This window comes from Dysidea avara, chromosome 2, assembly GCF_963678975.1.
Source record: "Dysidea avara chromosome 2, odDysAvar1.4, whole genome shotgun sequence".
Classification (NCBI taxonomy): domain Eukaryota; kingdom Metazoa; phylum Porifera; class Demospongiae; order Dictyoceratida; family Dysideidae; genus Dysidea; species Dysidea avara.
In genome coordinates this window covers 50,099,108-50,109,466 of record NC_089273.1, presented here as the reverse complement: position 1 = coordinate 50,109,466, position 10,359 = coordinate 50,099,108, and positions in this window count along the sequence as shown.

The window sequence follows — 10,359 nt, the reverse complement described above, 5'->3', positions numbered from 1 at the left end:
TTGTTTAGTTATAACATAAAATCGATGGATTTTGGAGCTTGAGATCAGTATAGGGGTACAGCTTTCAACTGCTTGCTTTGAGTGCTAAAACATTTGAGTCCAAAAGTTATGATGGCTAGCTACATATGCATTCATTACATAGTCCTGTAGGGACTTCTCCTTATAACAATTAGTTCATAACATGAACATTGTGCTCAATAGGGACACACACAATAATTAGGATGTTGTATAATTATTATGTCATGAATGTACTTTGTCATTCAGTTGTAATGCACATGGTGAGATTATGAGATTGTCATGTCCACCATCTTGCAGTGTTACATTGTAAGTGTAGGTACATAGATCCCTCTACGACCTACATATGAGAAGGATAAACCCTGTTAATCGATCAAGATAGTCAGAATTTTAAACACAAAACTCTGTGAATTATAGTGTACTAAGTGTATAAGACACTAGTCTGTGTAGTAAATTGATAGTATAACATGTTACAGGTTTCACAACATGCTTCAGACATGTATTGTGTGTACTATTGTACTAAGTACAAACACTTCCCGTGATTAAGAGCTTGGTTTGACCACCATATATGGTCAGTGAACAATTTTACAGAGTTGAGATGTATACCAAGGTTATAGCAAAATCATAGATTTGAGTATGGCTTTACGTATAGATCCTTTATGGTGTGCATGGCCTTCATTTATTTTGCTTGGTTTGAATTGATGCTAACTTTTGAGCCGAAACCTGCAAAAAACGTTTACACCTCCAATGGTTATAATCTAGCTGCACATATAACAGCCAAAGCTATTTTCTTTTAATCCTCAGTTGACAATATGATGTTGGTGTGGTAACTCCATCAGAACTATAATTCTGTTTGGACTAATATAAGCTTATTACACAGGTACGGTCATGCAGCCATGTTTGTACATGCCACTACACACACTACATACCCACATGTATCATATTGAATACAAACTGTGACCATATATAGATTATTAATGTAACTTTTATGGTGTAACATGTTACTATATGCATGATGTTAGCCCAACGGCCATGCATCAGAATGCAAAATAATACCGGTAATTAGGCACCAGCCTATTATGCTTTTAATTTTGCCTATTACGCTATGCTGCAGTGCTCAAAATTGTTACTTATTATGCTCATAATTACGCTCAAATTTTTCTGCATTTCCTGTTTGGTTACTTTCTAATGAGTAATGATAAACTTTTACTTATGAACAACTGGTTAAGTGTAAAAGTTAACGCTCATTGTGCATTAAGAATTTGGCTGCATTGTAACTATAATAATAGTCATGTCAAATAGCTATACTCCACTGCGGCATCAACTGTTCTGTCCACCTTTTTCAGTGGCATGCATTGTTGCTTACAGTATGACGTAACTATTCTGCCTATTATGCTAGCATTATGCTTGATGCTTTCAAGCACCTACTGTATTATGCTCAAAATTATGCCAGCATAATAGGTTGGTGCCTACCGGTAATAAATCAAAAATGTATTTTTTAAATTCTGTAAATTAGACATATAGTATTGTCCAATACAATGAAATAATCATCTAATGTAATTTTACATTTTAATTTAAAACAAGCTATAGCAACAGAATATGAATGATTTATTAACAAATAAAGTTTCTGCAATGGAATTTTTGAAAATAAAATGCAATTAGTTAAAAAAGCTAAGTAACTATTGCAGCCAAAATTGCATGTTAGCTTTTTGGTTGTCGCTTAGCACTTATGTTGCAAACATTCCGCAAACCTCTATATCAGCTATGGCAAGACAGTTACCTGTCACCAATTAATTTAGCTGACATGATGACTATATATAACTTGTATGCATGGTTACTACAACACTATATACACATGTACTGTATGGTTTGTACTTCATGATAAGATGAATGGTAGTCATACAATGGAGTTTATGCCAAGAGAGAGTTGTTAAGCAAATTGCCAAAATCTTATTAAGATGAACAGGCACAAGACAGGTACATTCAATGTAGCAATAGTTATGTACAACTAGTTACCTGCTAAAAAGAAAAAAAAAAGACACGAGTCCACTAATTGTATACAACCATCAAAATAAATGTTTTAAAGTAATCACAGTTTTTCACATCAAACAGGTGTTCTACAGCTATGTAGACATTCACTTTTAGATCCCATTGAGGAAGTGTATTACATGCAGTTTTATGTGGTAGTGCCTGCATGTATATTATAACAACTGCATGTTGCAATTATTATTTTTTTTTGGGGGGGGGGACTTTGCTTATTTGGTGGATAAAAGTAAAAGTGGTCCCAAAAAATTCGTGGTAGAGCGGGTCATACAATCATATGTCAATAACAATGTATAAATTATACTGTATTATCTGCATCATTCTGCAACTCGAATTAGAGCTGAGACATTTAAGAGGGGCTGAAAATTGCTTCTACATATGGCCTAATGTGATTGTCATAAGATGTTAGGGGACAAAAATTAGCAGGTAGCTGTATTGTATGTGCCCATGACTGGTCATGATAACCTGTACCTTTATCACTGTCATGAATGCTGTTATAGTTACATCAAGAGTAAATAATGGAAGAGAGAGTATCCAACTGCCATATACTGCATCAAAAATGAGCCTGTCAAGTAGAGAAGCCATCCTGTAGTGCTTTCAAAGGCAGTGTTGAATGAAGTAATAAACACCTGCTAGCTCAGACTGTTTGACTTCAAATCATGCCTGGACACTTCAAACAGTCGGAGTTAGCAGGTGTTTATTACTTCATTCAACACTGCCTTTGAAAGCACTACAGGATGACTTCTCTACTTGATGGGCTCATTTTTGATGCAGTATATGGCAGTTGGATACTCTCTCTTCCATTATTTACTCTTGGTTACATGTATGTCAGTAGATCATAAACAAGACACCTAACTGTGTAGCTAGTATGTACATGTTACAGGCTTTGTAGTGCGTTGTAAGGTTAGCTGCTTTAAATGTGTGTAGAATGTTGCAGTAATTACAAATGTTTTTCATGAAATTCTTTGATGTGGTTACCATGGCTGCATGATGTGATGCGTTATTTAATCATTGTTTGAGCATTGGTGTACAACACCTGTTTGATGCATTTTTGGTGTTTAAGCAGCTTGATAGATAGGAAAATGGATCATGGTCTATAGCTTGTGTATATAACTCATGATTAGGCATAGTAGTGCTACCATTCTGTATAAGGAATACAACAATAATAGAACATTAATCACACGGTGTAGTTACTAAGGAAGGTCTTAGGAACATTCAGACATCATTAAGCATATAAATAGTGACTAGAAGTGTAGTGTGGAGTGAGTCAATCGCATAGTCTACTAACCATTATGGTATAGTCACTCCACCAATGTTCTTAACCAATCATTACCTACATGTATATATGTACAATGACAGTGCTATAATTATATGAATCTAATAAAAGGTTACGCTTTTCCTATAAATCTAGTTCATTGTGTGTTTTACTTCAATCTGTATTAGTTGTCTATTACACTGTAAAAGACTGGCAACAGATTCAGGATGTTGACATATAAACACTGAATGGCCATCCATTAACCATTGGCAGTGTGAAACAGGATAGCTATACACTAGCTTATACAATTAATGTACTGTATTACATAAAAATAGATTGGCTATGTGGGTAAACTAACATTTGACTCAATTCCAGGAATTTCAACATGTTGTATCAACAAATTGAATAATTCAGTTCACAGGAAAGTCATTCAAAAGTAAGAATGTCATCAACTAAACACACTTGTGCACCATATATTCATTGTTTACTCATATTACGTCAACGCTACCCAGTAGCTATCAGTATAGAAACAGGCAATACACATGTAGCACACAGCACCAACAAAGCATAATAACTGTATAATATAATTGTGTAGATATAATTGTAAAATGCTAAACAAACACACAAATAATTACAACTGGGAATAGACTAATTATAGCTAAATTTTCCAAATCAATATGCGTAATTACTCCACGCCATACAGATATTTCAGTGGCTTCTTTTATTATCTGTGCGGTGGCATCAATTATAATTATGCAATCACTTGTTTGAGTCAACTAATGTAAGTGTAACGTTTATGGAAGTAAATCCTGTTGACTTGCACAACGTGAATTAACCACCTTTATTATACATAATTTTTCTATGGAATCATTGCCACAATTTGCATACATACTCACATCCATGTTTTATTGAGTAGTTCACACTTGATCATCATAATAGAGGAAACACAGCATGATAGGGTTTTGACTATAATCATAACTCCTCTTACTTGTGACCCATCACCTTAAAATTACACAAGCAATAGTGTTATGTTAGAGGTATAATGTTACCAAATTTCAGGATGGTACCTCATTCACAAGTCAAGTTATGGGTTGCCCAGGTACATGCAATTGGGAAGGCCATAAGATCCTTTTCACAGATTCAGTTTTTTTGTATGGAATTGTAGTATCCCAGTTATTGTGCTGTTGAATGCACACTTGATACAAAGTCTTCATAAAGTATCAACATAGAAACCAAAAAACAAAACAAAACAAAAAAAAACACAACAAAATAGAGTATGGCATCTATTAGCAACACTATACACTACGTACATAATTATGCTTTGAGTGTATATGGCCCCTTTCCTCTGTGTGTACGTATATACTTCCACCCTTATTGTAAGCATATGTAGTAGTTGTGTAAGTATATGCAGGTCTACATACAGCAACCATGGCCATTATACTTTTGAAAAAAAATATAACTCTTGCTATTATCAATTACAACATTACAGTTTCACATACAATACAGACACATTGGTTGCTAGCTCTATCATAGTTTCCTCTGGCTTCACCATACTCGGGCAGTTTTATCATCATTCGGATTGATTATTAATGTATTGTCCCATTTGGGACCAATGCTGACTAAATCCAGGGAGTCAGAAATTCAAAACTCTGCTAAAGACAATGCGAAAACTCCCATACCAGGAGGTTAATATCCACAGCATCTTAGGAAAGTGTCTAAAAGAGCCAAATATCCTGGACTTCCAACTAAAACACTGGTTGCTTATTACCCTCTAGGGATCCACAGACACATCTCACTGCACTACACACCATATCAAGAGGTCATACAGTGGAATAGAATCTCTCTTGTAACAAACTCTCCACATTAAGGACACAATAGGAAAGACCTCCATAACAAGGACAAAGATTTTGAGGAAAACCTCTATATTGCATCAAAGTCCCAAACTGTCCATAATAATTATTCTACCGCATTTTAATACTACGTGACAATGTGGTTGGGGGTGGTTTTAAAGGTCAAATTAGATCAAATATCCTAGTATTCAGTAGGACTATCAGTGTATTACAAGCTCATCTTGATTATACCACATGTATACGTAAAGAATTAGTATAAATTATAACTTACTGTGTGACTTAACTTATATAATTTTTCTGGCAGCTAGCTATACACAAACTGTCTAAACATTGTTGCATGACATTACATAGATATGAGCACTGCAGCCAGATGGGGGCATATGCAATCAATACACTTGTTTACAGTGTACACGCAGCTGGCCACCTTGTAATGGTGATGCATGCACACATAATTAAACTTCTGGGAAAAAAGCTAGCTATGTATCAGACATGCAGAGTCAGCTTTTGACCAATTGGAACATATTACATGCCACATTGTTTGCATTGCAACTTAATAGCCATGAAACAGGTAAGTTATAGAAAATTAATTATTGTAATATTATACACAACACTACTTTTCAAAGTTAACCATTTACGGAAATTCAACTGTAAACTTGAGAGTGATGTTTACTTATTGGATGCCAAACTATACTTGCTTGGAGTTGTGATGGCAATTTGAAATAATAGCTGCTATGTTCATCGTGTTTACATGAGTGATAAGATTAGTAACAAACTGCACGGAAGTATATTTGTTAACTTACATGTCCAAAGTAGCCAACTTGAAAATGCACAAGTGAAGAAATACTATTGCAGGTTGTGTTGCCTTGTGTAATTACTACATATTTAATATATATTAATGTGAAGTTTTGAAATTACAGCTAAATAGCAGGTAACACCAAGCTAGTACTTCTGATAAACACACGCATGTAATTTAATTTAGACGATTCACCAGCCATGCAGATACATCTATTCCCTATACCAACTGTACTAGGTAGATACTGGAGGGTGAATACAGATAGGAGAACCTGTATGAAGTGTTTACCCTGAAAATTGTCCTTTATTAAAAAGAGGCCTTACACAAGGGGCTGCAATATGTGCACACATACAAGCTAGAGTAGCGGCAAGCAGAATGTGATATATCAACAGTCAATATAGAAGTAACTTGAGGATGTTGCATATGACAGGCTGAAACACACAGGTTGTCAAATGTTGAGGTTACAACAAAGGCATAGTCAAAAGGTAACGACAATATTTTCAAACCCTACAGCCAATTACAAAACAAATACATAATTTAATATTATCTTATATGGTATCACTATTGAGTAACATTAACTACTTACATCCCAGTTAGGGCTGACTGGAGAGAGACAAGCTTTGTCTTCTCATAATATTATACATACATACATACATACATACACCTGTATAGTGATGAATCAATCACATGAAATGAAGCCTATATACTGTACCTGATTGTGCATGGCCACATGCTGTTGTCTCAGCTTAAGCTAGCTAGTTGTGCTAACATCAATAGTCATCACAAGATAGCTAGGAAGCTGTACAAGTAGTATATTCACTTCTAGGAACTGTTTTGAATTCACTCTATTCAACACTAACAATCCCATTTCTGAATTTTAACTTATGTCCATCATAGTGTATTAACTAGCTATTAACTCCTGGTGGCTTATACAGCATCAGGTAAGCACTTTACAGGTTGCTACAAGTTGACACTACTCTGGTTTATGGTTTATACACACACACTACATGTCATAACAAATTGATATTTTTGCTGCAAAATTATTCTTTGTACCATGTAGCTAATGGTCTGCCTGTAACTGTTTACAGATGTGTTCGGTTACAAAACTTGTCATCTCAATTAGAGTTTAAAAGGTGGTCAGCAACTTCTTGCACGATAAAAACAATCAGCCTCAACTCTTTGTACTCTTCTAACATCATGAATTCCTCCCAGATGTATATAAACACTGTGCCACTAAGTAACTTGGCACTGATATGGCAACAGTAATATCAGTAGTTGTTACACTGCAGTACCAATTATTGAAAATTAAATCATAGACCATCTGATAAATGTGTTTCTTGCATATTAACAGTGAAGCAAACAATAGATAAACGTGCCTAATTAGAGTAACAGAATGGACCAAAGTGAAATCAAACAGCCAACGATTAAATGATCACTGGAACATCACATGTAGTATTACAACACAACTGGGATAGTGGTAGACTCAATACTGATAGCTTGTGGTATACAGTAAAATTGCACCAGGTGTGGGATGATAGACATACATGTAGGAGATTCTGAGGAATGGAAGGAAGGGGGTGGGGGTGGGGGCACTGGACCTTCTATTGAAAAGATAAGTCAGGTTGTGAAAACTCTAGGGGGAAAGTTACACCATAGAGTGGCATTGTTAGTTTCATGTCATAAACCCAACAGCTTCTGAGGCCAGGTTGCACCTCCCTGAAGTTCAACTTATTATTGCAACATTCATGCTGTTTCACTCTCCCACTGTATCTCAACACTGAAATCACCACTAACATGATAAACAGGACACTACCCATACAGCGGCAGTATCCTAATTAGTTTATAAACGTACTTACAGATAGCTACTTTGGGAAATTTCTGTGTTTCACAAAGCGTGCAATTACCATACAATACAAACAACTGAAACAGAGAACAGGTTAAACAGGTTATTATCCAGTTAAACTGCATGGGCAATACCTTGATCATTGTTACGTAACAACCACTTAATAAACACAATATCCAATTGTTGCTACAAGGACTGCTGGACAATCACATTATTGTTAACAGTGTGTAACTGCTACAAGTGCAGTTTATCACACATCAACAAGTTCATGACATACAAATTAGTATACAAACTAACAGGGTGTTCACTATTGTGCTAATTTCTGAGTAGCCATTTGTGAGTGATGTTTATGAGAAACCGATAGTTACTGAAACAAATTACTGGACATCAGGGGTAAAGGTGTTGCCCCAGCATGTATGCATGGATACACAAGGCCTGAGGCTAAAGTACCCAGATTAGTTGGTCTCTCTAACTTGTTTAGGCTTTGTAACAAATGGCCACACACTGAAATAATCGTATCTACATAATTATTCTTGTCAAGAAATGGATTACATTTCATTCTGTCCTAGAATGTACTTTCTACTGGGTCATATAGCTAGTGGAAGAAGGGAGCTAGTAAGTTTCTTGTAATAATATTTTCCATACAAAAACAGCCTAACTGTGAAAAAAGATGCGGCCTTAAAAAGCCTGGGTGAAAAAAGTTGTGAAATCAAAGATGGCAGCCAACAAATGGCTGCAATGATGTTAATGCTAATAAATTTTAACAATGGCTTTCTGGCTTTTTAAGGCCGCACCTTTATAATAAACAGACTGCTTCACTAAACAATACAGAGTGTACTATTATATCAAAGAGGTTTTGTTCTCTCTGATACACATGGGACCATAGACAAATCGTTCTGTTTATCAATGCATTAACGACCAATGTAACATTTTGATGAAATAGGATGATGAAAAGTCACATATCAGGACATTATTAGGAGGTTCTGCTACATGATGAAATATTTCAACGTACACGTTAATGTGAAAGTTCATGCAGAATTATCGTTGTTGTCAGACTTTATTATATTGTTGTGACGAAGTAAATCCTACAAATCACATGGTTGTAGACAAAAATAAATACATAAGCTTTATGCTTTAACACCTGTTCATTTAAAAATTCCAATGTATGTAAACATTGATGTTAACAGGTTCAAAAGAAACAAAATTAAGTTGCCAAGGCACTTTAAATTTATAGATACTAGGCAGTGAATGTACTATCTCAAGCCTTCATTGAAATGTGATGACATACCACTTCCTGTTCCACTTCCTGTATTCTTTTCATTGATCCTACAAAACTTTGGAAAGACATTGATATGTGGTCCGAGCATTTCAAAATGTAATCTCAGAGTGCAAACATGTTACAAGGGGTCAGTATCAATACTTTATAAAAATAAAATACACTTTAATTAGGCCCCTATTTGATAATTAAACCAATGTTAATTTGTGGGAGGAAAGATGGAGAATTTGGACTGTACATCAGTGTATTAATATTATAATGGCCTAATGGTAATGCCCTCCCACCTGTATCGTAATAATTAGAAAGACCGGATGAGAAACTAATAATCACCAAAAAGGGGCCTTAGTATATTGCTGGGCTTGTAGTTACATGTGTGACTAACCACAAAATATGCTATGACTTAAACAAGAAATATTAATACCCTTTATGTCATGGAACATGGTAGTCATGAACATGTTACCATGATGTTCCTGCCAAACCTGTACAGATGTCCAATACCAAAAATTTTCAATAAACACACCTACACTACCAAGTATTATGTTGGTTTAGGTTGTCCCAGAAAAAAAATTAAAGACTAGCTCATCAAGCCATTGATAAATGAATGAATAATATTACCTAATTTAACATGAACTGTATACATGTCAATGACCAGACAAATGAAACAACATAATTTGCATAATTTTCAAACTTTCATGACTAATAATGTCTAATAACTTCATCTCAAGCCGTTATTATAATAAGCTATGGCCACCCATGTTAGTAAAGATTTATAATACATGTTACATAACGCAGATTTCCATTGCAGCACTCAGATATGATCTGTTATATAGTATGTGCCCACAAGCAGACCAGGTCACAATCTGTAAGATACAGAACAAGGCATATACAGACATTTGCATCACATCCATTTGAGCCAAATTTATCACCTAATATGGTAGTGTTGTTAAAAGTAATTTTAAGACCTATACCTGACATGGCTCCACAAGGAGATACAAGTGATAACCACAAATATTTTGGAATTAGTAGTTATACAGAGATGAGATACATGTAAGTTTATGCAAATGGAAAATGCAACATCACTGGTTGGCAAATGCAACATCACTGGTTGGCAAATGCAACATCACTGGTTGGCAAATGCAACATCACTGGTTGGCAAATGCAACATCACTGGTTGGCAAATGCAACATCACTGGTTGGCAAATGCAACATCACTGGTTGGCAAACTGTACTTGAAATTGTTGAGTGACAATTATTTTTACCCTATAGAAAACTACAAGGAAAAAT